The sequence below is a fragment of the Prionailurus viverrinus genome, chromosome F2 (assembly GCF_022837055.1).
Source record: "Prionailurus viverrinus isolate Anna chromosome F2, UM_Priviv_1.0, whole genome shotgun sequence".
Taxonomy (NCBI): Eukaryota; Metazoa; Chordata; class Mammalia; order Carnivora; family Felidae; genus Prionailurus; species Prionailurus viverrinus.
Window position 1 is genome coordinate 47,981,905 of NC_062578.1, and position 12,100 is coordinate 47,994,004.

The 12,100-nt window shown below is 39.4% G+C and overlaps 1 protein-coding gene across 3 annotated transcripts in view; it reads right to left on the reverse strand.

Moving 5' to 3' along the window:
* NCALD (neurocalcin delta) overlaps positions 1 to 12,100 on the reverse strand; it is a 404,877-nt gene that overhangs the window by 168,856 nt on the left and 223,921 nt on the right. The window contains exon 3 of one of the 3 annotated variants that reach the window (XM_047842838.1): positions 769 to 817. The exons of the other annotated variants lie outside the window; for them this stretch is intronic. The gene's annotated coding sequence lies outside the window, so the exon portion shown is untranslated. The remainder of the gene's footprint in view (positions 1 to 768; positions 818 to 12,100) is intronic. 3 annotated transcript variants of the gene reach the window in all.

Here is a 12,100-nt window from a genome sequence, read left to right on the forward strand (position 1 = left end):
GTTGCTTCCATAATTTGGCTATTGTAAAAACTGTTGCAGTAAACATGAGGGTGCATATATCTTTTTGAATTAGTGTTTTTTTATTCATTGGGTAAATACCCAGTAGTGCGATTATTGGATTGTGGGTAGTTCTATTTTTAACTTTTTTTTGAGGAAACTTCATACTGTTTTCCACAGTGGATGTACCAGTTTGCCTTCCCACAAAAAGTGCACAAGGATTCCTTTTTCTCCACGTTCTTGCCAGCACTTGTTGTTTCTTGTGTTGTTCATTTTAGCCATTCTGGCAGGTGTGAGGTGACACTGTAGTTTTGACTTGCATTTCCCTGATGATGAGTGACATTGAGTATCTTTTCATATGTCCATTGGCCATTTATATGTCTCCTTTTTGTGTAAATTTTTAGAGTAATCTTGTCTATATTTACAAAAATATTTTCTGGAATTTTTGTAAGAATTTCATTAAACCTAAATATCAATTTGGGGAGAGTTGACATATCCACTATGTTGAATCTTCCAATCCATGAATTAGATTCATAGTATGGCTCTTCATTTATTGAGATCTTCTCATTTGATTTCTTTCATCAGCATTTTGTAGTTTTCAGCATACAAATCCTACATGTTATGTTAGATTTACATATAAGTTTCATATGTTTTTGAGCTATCATAAGTGATATTGTACATTTAATTTCCATACCCATGTATACATTGCTAGTATATAGAAATACAGTTGATTTTTGTTTCTTTTATACCCTTCAACTTAGCTGAACTTACCTATTAGTTCTAGTTTTTTGTAGATTCCACTGGATTTTTCTCATGCCATCTGCAAACAGAAACAATTTTATTTCTACCTTCTGATCTGTATGCCTCTTATTTTCTCTTCTTAGTTTATTGTACTGTGTAGAACTCCCAGTAGTATGTTGAATAGTTGTAATGACAAAGAACATCCTTGTCTTGCTCCTGATATTATGGGGAAAGAATTCAGTCTTTCACTATTAAATATGCTGTTAGCTGCAGGTGTTTGATAGATATTATGAAATCAATTTTAGGAAGTTCCCTCCTATTCCTATTTTTGAGAGTTTTTTTTTTTTAAATCATGAATGGGGGTTGAACTTTGTCAAATACTTTTTCTGCTTCCATTAGCATGATCATGATTTTTTTCTTTAGATTGTTTATATGGTGGGTTATACTGCTTGATTTTCAAATATTGAATGAGTCTTACATCCCTAAAATAAACTCCACCTGGTCATGGTATATAATTATTTTTATATAATTATTTGTATACATAGCTGAATGCTATTTGCTATTTGTTAAGGAATTTTGCATTTATCTTCATGAGAGCCATTAGTCTCTAGTTTTCTTACATTGTATTGTCTTTTTCTAGTTTGGGTATCAGAATAGCTTCATAAGATGAAGCTTTTCTATTTTCTGGAAGAGAGTGATAGGATTGATGTAATTCTTTAAATATTTGGTAGAATTTTCCAGTGAAACCAACGGGATCTGGAATTTTCTGTTTTGGAAGGACTTGATGAAATGGATTTGTTTCCCAAAAAGCACAAGCTACCACAACCCACACAACAAATACAGATAATTTGAATAGCCTTATACCTAAGAAAATTTAATTAGTAATCTGGAAACTTCCTTCCAAAACAGAAAATGTGTAGGGTTGTTTGAAGTATTCCTTTATTTTTCTTTTGATGCCTGCACGTCTATAGTGATGGTTAGTCTTTTTGATTCCAGATACTGGTAATGTGTGTCTTCTCTCTGTCAGTGTTGTTGAAGGCTTATCAATGTTGTTGATCTTTTCAAAGAATCAGTTTGGGCTTTAATCTATTCTCCCTATTGTTTGTCTCTTTTCAATTTTATTGGTTTTTGTTCTTTATTATTCTTTCTTATGCCTGCTTTGGGTTCATTTGCTCCTTTTTACAAATTTAAAAAAAAAAAACTAGTTTCTGGGAGTACCTGGGTGGTTCACTCAGTTAAGCATCTGACTTCAGCTCAGGTCACAATCTCACGGTTGGTGGATGTGAGCCCTGAGTCGGGCTCTGTGTTAACAGCTCAGAGCCTGCAGCCTGCTTTGGATTCTGTCTTTCCCTCTCTCTCTCTGCCCCTTCCTCACTTCTGTTCTCTCTCTCTCTCAAAAATAAATAAACTTAAAAAATAGTTTCTAGAGATGAGAATTTCAATTATTAACTTGAGACTTCTCCTCTTTCCTAACATACTTAGTGCTATAAAATTCCCTCTCAGAACTGCGTTAGCTGAGCCTCACAAATTTTGTTATGTTCTATTTTCATTTTCATTTACTTCAATGTATTTTTAAAAATTCCCTTAAGAATTCCTCTTTGACCCACAGATGTTTTAGAAGTTTGTTGTTTCAGTTCTAAGTATTTAGAGATTTTCCTGTAATGTTTCCATTATTGATTCCTGGTCTGATTCCGCTGTAGTCAGAGAATACACTGTATGATTTTGATTCTTCAAATTTGTTGAGGTTTGTTTTATGGATTATGGCCTATCCTGGCATATATTTTGTGGCACTTGAAAAGAATGTCTTTTCCCCTGTTGCCGGGTGGACTATAAACATAAATCAGATCTGGTTGACTGATCATGTTGCTGTGTTCTCTGTACTGGCTGGTTTTCCATCTAGTTGTTCTATGAATGGTTAAAAAAAGGTGTGTTGAGGTTTCCAACTCTAACTATAGAGTTGTCTATTCTTTCAGTTATCAGCTTTTGTTTCACATATTTTGCTCTGTTTGGTCCATATTTAGGATTTGTGTGCAAAATATTATGTTTGCTATGTCTCTTTGGTAGATTGACCCTTTTATCATTATGTAATGTCCCTCTGTCCCTGGTCTTTTTTTTTTTTTTCTTTTTTGCTCAGAAGTCTTCTTTATCTGATCTTAATATAACCATTCTTGCTTGCTTCTGATTAATGTTTGTATGATATATCTTTTTTCTATCTTTTTACTTTCACTCTCCTATATTGATATATTTGAAGGTAGTTTCTTGTAGACAGCATCTAGTTGGGTCATTTTTTTTTTTTTAATTTTTAAGTAAGCTCTATGCCCAATGTGGGGCTTGAACTCACAACCCTGAGATCAAGAGTCGAATGCTCTACCAACTGAGCCAGCCAAGCACCCAAGCTGGGTCATTTTTTTAAATCTATTGTGTCAACTGCTTTCTTATAATTTGTATACTTAGGCCATTTACATTTAATGTAATTACTGACATGCTTGGGTTATGGTCTGCCATTTTACTTTTTGTTTCCTGTTTGTTCTTTATTTTCCCTTTCTTTATTTTCATTTTCCAGCCTTATTGTGGGTACTGGAACATTTATTAGAATTCCATTTTTATTTATCTATAGTTTTTTTAGTATATCTCTTTGTATGGCTTTTTAATGGTTGTTCTCCATATTACCCTAAATATATGTAACTTGTCAGAATCTATTATTTTTTTCATTTATTTTTTTTATTTAATTTTTTAATGTTTATTTGTTTTTGAGAGAGACAGAGAGACAGAGCATGAGTGATGGAATGCAGAGAGAGAAGGAGACACAGAATGTGAGGTAGGGTTCCAGGCTCTGAGCTGTCAACACAGAGCCCAAGGCAGGGCTCAAAGTCACAAACTGTGAGATCATGACTTGAGTCAAAGTTGGACACTTAACAGACTGAGCCACCCAGGTACCCTGTGAGCCTATTGTTTTTAATGTTATACCAGTGCAATTAGATTCCTTAACTCCCTTTACATCATTTTACTCTCCCTCATTTATAAAATAACTTTCTTTTTTTTTAAGTTTATTTATTTGAAAGAGAGAGAATGTGCATGAGTGTATGTGGGGGAGGGACAGAGAGAGAGAATCCCAAACAAGCTTTGCACTGTCAGTGCAGAGCCCAACTTGAGGCTCGAACTCTCGAATTGTGATATCATGACCTGAGCTGAAAGCAAGAGTCGATACTTAACTGACTGAGCCACCCAGCCACCCCTAAAAAATAACTTTCTTAAACATTTCTTCTACTACACTGAGTTACATCAATGTTAAAATTTTTGTTTCAATCATCTAATTTAGAAAACTAAGAGGAGAAGGAAGCTTATTGTATTTATCCCTATTTTTACTCTGTTTTATTCTTTCTTCCATACTGATGTTCCCTCTTCCATCATTCCCTTTTTGTTTAGAGAAATTTCCTTTAGCTATTTTTTTAAGATGAGCCTACTGGTGACACATTACTAGGTATTCCTTCAGCTGAAAATGTCTATTTCCCCTTCATTCCTGAAGGATGTTTTCATTGCTTGGGTTGACAGTTCCTTCAACATTTGAAAATATTCTGCCACTTACTTCTGGCCTCTATGGTTTCTGATGAGGAATTCACTATCTAATTGTTTCTCCTTATAGATAAGGTCTCATTTCACTCTTGCTGCTTTCAAATCTTTTCTTTGACTTTATTTTTCAGAACTTTGACTAAGATGTATCTTAGTGTGGATTTTTTTAGGTTAATCCTGTTTGGGGCCTTACTCAACTTCTTGAAACTATAGGTCTGTGTCTTTTACCAAGTTTGGAAGACTTTCAGCAATTGTTTCTTCAAATACTTTTTTGGTCTCCTCTTCCTCTTTCTTTCCTTCTAGCATGCCGATGATACACACAGTATACAATTTTTATATCCCTTTGGGTCCCCTGAGGCCCTGTCTCCCCACCCCCACCCCCCAATTTTGATTCTATTTTCTCTGTTGTTCACATTGGGTAATTTATTTTTTTTTCATTTTTATCTATTTTTGAGACAGAGAGAGAGAGAGAGAGAGAGAGAGAGAGAGAGAGAGAGAGAGAGAGAGAGAGGTGGAGAGGCAGAGAGACAGGGAGATACAGAATCCAAAGCAGGCTCCAGGCTCTGAGCTGTCAGCATAGAGCCCAATGCAGGGCTTGAACCCAGGAACTGTGAGATCATGACCTGAGCCAAAGTCAGAGGCTTAACCTACTGAGCCACCCAGGTGCCTCAGATTGGGTACTTTCTATTATTTTATCTGTAAGTACACCGATTCTTTCCTTTGTTTCTTGTATTCTACTGTTGAACCCACTCATTAAACACTTTTTACTTCATTTAGTATATTTTTCAATTTCTAGGAAACTGAAAAACATAGCAAAATTTAAAAAGAACACAAAAATCAAGCCAAAACATTTTTTTTTTGATGTTGCAAAGGGAAGCAACTCTTTTCTGCTTCCTAAGAAATGAATACATTGATGGGGGGACAAGGGGTTGAATGACCATGCAGACTGATACGACTCGCACTTGGAAAGGTCTTGCTTTCATTCAACATCTCTCTCTAGAACATGTCCTGGGAGTTCCTCTCCAGAAAAATGTGGCTGTTCTGGGCATAACTGACTCCCAGAGACAGGGCAGGCAGTTGAGGCAGGAACAAGCAATGTTTCAGCATTAAGCTGTAAAATACTACAGTACTGGGTACTACAGAGCTTTCTTCCTCTGGCCTTTCTTTTCTGTTTTTATGTATGTATGTATGTATGTATGTATGTATGTATGTATGTATGTATGTATATTTCAGAGAAAGAGAGCTTGAGCAGAGGGGAGAGAGGCGGAGAGGGAGAGGGAGAGAGAGAGGGAGAGGGAGAAGGAGAAGGAGAGGGAGAGAGAGAGAGGAAGAGAGGGAGGGAGGGAGAGAGAGGGAGGGAGAGAGAGAGGATCCCAAGCAGGCTCCATACTCAGCACAGAGCCCAACACTGGGATCATGACCTGAACTGAAATCAAGAGTCCATCACTCAACCAACTGAGCCACCAGGTGCCCCTTCTAGCTCTTTCAATCCCACCTCACCACTTCCTATTTTAACCCTTCTGCTCCCTCAGATCCTTTAATCTTTGCATGTATTTTTATACTTTTCCTCTCCTCTGGCATCATCTTCCTCTGGCATCCTGCTTGTTCACCTGGTCGCCAACCCTTTTTGTGTGTATTATGGCATTTTGTTCATGTGTTGCTTCTCTGACCCAGCTCCTTGACTGGGGCTCTGGACCTGGCTAAATACCACCTACACATTTTAATGGGTTCACTTTCAACAATGCTTATGTTGCTCTCCAAAGCTAATGGAATACAGATCTTTCTTTCTTCTCTTCAAGGTGGGGGTGAGGGAGACTGATTTTCAAGCCTCCTCTCTCTAGGAGATGTTTCTATGTGATCACCAGCTGCTTCTTGTACACGCTTCTTCCATACCAAACCCAGCACGTGGAGGCAGGAAGAGAAATGGGTAGGAGGACAAATTAACACTGAAAAGCTTGATAAATACTAACAGCAAATACTAAAAATAACTAGGCAGAAGTAGTCTACTTTTAGGAATTTCATTTGTGCCTTTGTGCTGGGGGCGAGGAGGAGGGAGAGAGAGGGCTGTGGAAAAGGGACTGGAAATGTTAATGTTCTCTGGAGGTGGAGGCACTAAGAATTCCCCAGGCAGACAGCACCACCCCACCCCCTCCCTGAAATAACTCTTTCTCAGCTTTCTCAGGCTTCCACAGCTCTGCAAATGGCTCCCTCCTTGTGCTGCAAATGGCATGCCTGTTTTTGACAGCAGAGAGGAAAAGCAGCTAAGAGATTCCAGGCTGCTTTGCTCCTCAACTTCACCTTCTCACTATTGTAGAATAGCCTGGCCATCTTTTGACCTCAGTCCCAGAGAGCAGAGGGTAGTTGGGAACAGTGCGTGCCACCTGTATGTCTCTGAGTGTCTGGTGTGCTGGGTGTGACATGGCAAAGCTATTAATCCCACATGACACAATCTGCATGGTAGATCTCACAGAGTAGGAGTTCCACATGTCCCCCATAAAGGCTTCTGCTGGATACTCCTACTGCCCCCTTCTAAGATTGGAGACACAGATAAACAATCCTGATCCTTTCATGGCCAGGATCTCCTGGTCTAATAAAATGGAGGAAAGTGAGTCTGTTCAATTCTGTTTCTGTCATTTTCCCCTCCTTGGTGAGAAATTCAATTACACTACGAATTAATATGGATCACTCGCGCTGCAGGAAGATACAACACGAGGAAAATAAATGGTTCCCACTTAGATGAGTTACATGCACTTTTGAGCTCTTCATCATGTCTGTCCCATGCAAGCAGCAGAGAGGGAGTATCTTGAGCCTGAGTCTTCCCCTCCTGCTCCCCTAATCCCTTCTCCATAACATGTACTTGATAACACAGAGAGCAAAAAGAAATAAAAGCCTTCCTTCTTCTTCCCTACTTCCAAAATCTCCACATCTTTATCTCCCCCTCCTTCTTTCATGGCTTGGATGAAGAGGGAGCATCCTCCACGCAAAGGTTAATCCCTCCATTTACATCCTGATTCTCCCCCTCCAGCATCATCCACAACTCACTCCATCCCTTAATCCCATCACCCCTCTTACATCCTCAGGATGCCACTACCCTGGGCTCCTCAGAGGCTGGCAAACAGCCTCGGCCTCTCTAATCCTGAAAACCTGCCTTCCATTTTGTTATTCTTTACCATCTCATATCTCTCCTTCTGTTCTCCATCACAACTCCTAAAAGAGAGATCTACGCAGATCACTTCCATCTCCCTTACTTTATTTACTCCTTAACCCGTTGCAACCAGACCCCCATCTGCTTTCTCTAAGGTCCCTAATGATTTCCACGTAGCCAAAAGCAATGGTCTTGACCTTTCTGTTCAGCACTCTGCCTTTGGATTCCATGATAGTACAATATCCTAGCTTTCCTGGGTCCTATCTGTCTCTCCCTAGGCTCTTATACCATCTTTTCCTCTTCTGACCATCCCATAATTATGGGCAATCCCCACAGGCAAAGATTGCTATATTTAGCAAATAAAAATACAGAATACCCAGTTAAATTTGAATTTCAAATCAACAACGTATATATATTTTTGAGTGGAAGTGTACCTAAATACTGCAAGGAACATTCTTATACTAAAATATGATTCTTCGTTGATCTGAAATTCAATCTTAACTGAACATCTTGTATTTTATCTGGCAATTCTACCATAGTTGTTTCTTCAATGCTCATCTCTTCTAACTTCCTCCCTTATGAGGTTTTTGATGCTCAGGCTTCAGTGATTACCTTTTATCAGGTAACTTCTAAAATTTCATCCGCAGCAGTTTCCCCTCTCTCCCTCCCTCTTCTCCCTCTCCCTCTTCCTCTCCCTTTTCCTCTCTCCCTCTCGCATGCATTCCTCTGTTCTCTCCTGGGTATTTTATACTATATTCAATTTATTTTATATAAAGTCAAACTTATTATTTTTGACCCCCAAACCTTTTCTACCTGGCTTCTCTATTTCTACTAATACCTCCTCCACCCTCCCAGCCACCTCAATTACAAATCCAGCAGTCCTCCCTAGTCAAGTGGCTGAATATTGGTTAATGTTACTACTCTCATTGGCATCATCAGATCTTTCTTCCCATTAACATGGATACTGCTAATAGAGGCCCCTGTCATCTCTGTAGGACTTATATAAACCATACTAGGCTAGTGAAATCATCTTCTGATTAGTCTCCCTACTTCTATTCTCATTCACCTTCCACTCTTCCACACTCAGTTCATATCCTAATTAAAGCACAGGTGTGGCTATGCCATTTCCTTGATCAAGGAAGCTTCTAGTGGCTCCTGGTTAAAATTCAAACTCCCCAGCCAGCATTCAGGGCCTCCCATAAGTTGATTTTTCTCCTCTTAGCCTCCCTGTCATCTCCTCTAAGCACCCCAAACCTCAGACACATCAGAACACCATGTCTGGGGGTTTCCTATCTCTGCTCACACTCAAACTTAGAAGTAGACTACTTTGAGCATGACTCTTACAATTTCTGCATAAATGGATGTTCACTAAATACTGTTGAATTTGTGAAATCAGCTCTAAGTTATTCATATTAACAGAAATTAAGTAATTAAAGCCATAAACCATATATGTGATAAAACAAATGAATTCACTTTTCTACAAACCCATTTCTTTCTTTCTACCAATTAGGGGCAATGTCAAGCTTGTAGAAACATCTCATGCCTTGTGATGTCAAGTCACAACTGGACTCTGATAGACGACCTGCAGGGGCACAGACAGACAGAGATCTCACCTATTCTCTGCTGCCTCTCTTGACTTACTTTTTGAACTATGATACCTTCTCAATATCCCCCAGTTCTTACAAATGAAAGTAATATTCTCTGTAAATGTACTTGAATTCTCTGTTACATAAATTTCCAAATGACAGTATATTCTAAACTGTCGCCAACGCCACATACTGATCCAAAAACATCTGAGTGCTTTGATAAGCTGAATCAGAGGTCTACATCAGACCAGACAGTAAAGGTTTTCAGCTTTGCAAACCACATGGTCCCTTTTGCAACTACTCAACTCAGCCATTGTGTCCACCAAAGCAGCCACAGACAACACAAAAACAAATGAGCAGGTCTGTGTGCCAATAAAACTTTTCCTACAAAAACAGGCAGCTGGACTGTGGGTCATTGTTGGCTGACCTTCTGACCTCAACTAAGTTCCTGATGAACCATTTACTTCATGTTTTCTCTCCTAAGTATATCTCACTATGGTAGTCACTTGATTAGAAAGAAGGCTGGAATTTCATCTGATATACAGTCTTTTCTTTTTTCACAAAATTATACTTAAACCAAAGCCAGGACCCCAGAGTGGGTGAGGGGAAATAGGAAGTGGGGTCCTGAAGCCCACTCTGGAACTCTCCTCCCAGCTGAGGGGACACCACCCCAGGGTGGCGGCAAGATGAGGCTAATGGAATGGGTAGCACACTCTCCTTGGGCACACATCTTACAAAGGCACCAAAAAACTCAGCAATCAAAATAAATAATACTTTAATGCAATATTTTTGAAAATCAAAAACATCTACAATAAACAAAATATCAACGGTTTAAATAGAGACAGGATTACAACTACTGATTTTTTTCTTTTGTCTCAGGCTCTAATATGACTGTGCACAACACTGTTTCTGATCTTATCTTTATGTAAAATGTTGATAGTGTGTTCATCATGATTTTTTGCATGAGTTTTAATTAAAAAAATATTGTATTTAACATTATTTACCTTGATTATGGAGTTCTACAGTGCCCGCTTCAATTTTGTGCCAAAGTGAGTGCCCCATTCACCTCCCTCCCCACCCCTTCAAATCAAGCCCATGTCACCTTTTGCACTATCAGAATCCATGACCATTTTAGAGAATGATAAACATCTCTTTAATGTTACCTTTAAACTAGATCATTCCTCTTGGCTGCTTTGATACCATCTTGATGGGGTGCCTGGGTGGCGCAGTCGGTTAAGCGTCCGACTTCAGCCAGGTCACGATCTCACGGTCCGTGAGTTCGAGCCCCGCGTCAGGCTCTGGGCTGATGGCTCAGCGCCCGGAGCCTGTTTCCGATTCTGTGTCTCCCTCTCTCTCTGCCCCTCCCCCGTTCATGCTCTGTCTCTCTCTGTCTCTGTCTCTTTGAAAAAAAAATTAAAAAAAAAGATACCATCTTGATTACTGGATCTGCCACATACACAGGTAGATTTGATGCATGTGGAAAATCTTGGGCCAGACTCTCTAGAGTCACGTTTTTTTTTTTTTTTTTAACATTTATTTATTTTTGAGAGACAGAGAGAAACAGAGCATGAGCAGGGGAGGGGCAGAGAGAGGGAGACACAGAATCTGAAGCAGGCTCCAGATTGCGGGGCTCAAACCCACAAACTGTGAGCTCATGACCTGAGCTGAAGTCAGACGCTTAACCAACTGAGCCACCCAGGCGCCCCTCTCTAGAGTCACTTCTTAAGGGACATATTAAGATGAGCAGGAATAACATTTTATTAAACACATACTAAGTGCCAAGTGGCACTATACTAAGAAACTTTACACCCATCATTTCATTTAATCCTTATGACAATCTCATGAGGTTTGATTCTATTCTTTTGCCTTCATGATGAAACAGAGGCTCAGATAAAATGAGATTATCAAAAATACTAAAGCCAGGCTGAAGCTTTCTGCTACCTCACATTATCTGTCAAGAAGCTGACATTTTGGACATGATTAAGGCACTTTATTGCCTTCCTACCTTACACTTGTACAGAATCACTCTCATTTATAAAGAGCTTTCAAATGCTTCGTCTCATTTGAGCTTTACCATAATCCATGAAGGTAAAAATCTCATATTTTTAGATATTCTAGCAGGAACTCATCAAGTACATTTTATGAGTGAGAACATAGAAACTATAAGTAACATAACCCAAGGTCACCAGCTAATAAGTAGCAAAACTAGAATTAAAAACCCAGATCATCTGAGGCTTGGTGAGTTTTCATTACCTCTTTTCCACTCCAGAGGAACACACCCAGCATAGGTATCTTTGACCCAATACCACCCATGTTCATATCATAGTGAGTAACTTGAGGAATAATATCTGAGAAATTTTGATCAGAGGAAATCAGCATTTAAGGGAAGGAAGCTAAAGTATGGAGCACTGTCTACCCTGATGAGGAAGATCTGAGGAAAACAGGGGCATCAGAAACAGAGAAGGATACCTAGGGCGTGGGGGGCTTAAGGGAGTGTAGGGGGTGTTAGAAGGATGGCAGCATGAAGAGGATCCGAAGCAAAGCCAACCTTGGCCGGGCGTCACCTCTGACAAAGGTCATTTCCTCTTGGAGCTTGGAGCCATTGTAATTATAATCAAAGCAATTGTAATCAAAGCAACTTATGTTCAAACCCCTAACCTTTCTGGATTCCATGCTTCAAGAAAGCAAAGGAACAATTTCCAACTTGCAGTTGTTCCACATGCCGCCATGATTTTGTCATCAAGAGGAGCATCACACAGAACACTGTGGAGACCATTCAGATGGGGGAAATAATCAACCCAAAGTGAGGACAGGATGCAAGAACAGAGAAGAGTGATGCAAGACATTAGGACATCATTTCCAACCCAAAGCTGGGGAGAAAATGGCAGGCACTCTATTTTGGAAAGAAATCACATTTCATGTTATTCCAGGCAACTTCCAAGGAGGCATCAGCCCATGTGACAGGTCACACCTGATATTATATCTCTGTAACAAGATGCACAACAGGCAGTCTCAAGTGTTTAAAATAGTTGAATGTGCAAAATTTCACAGTCAGTCACAA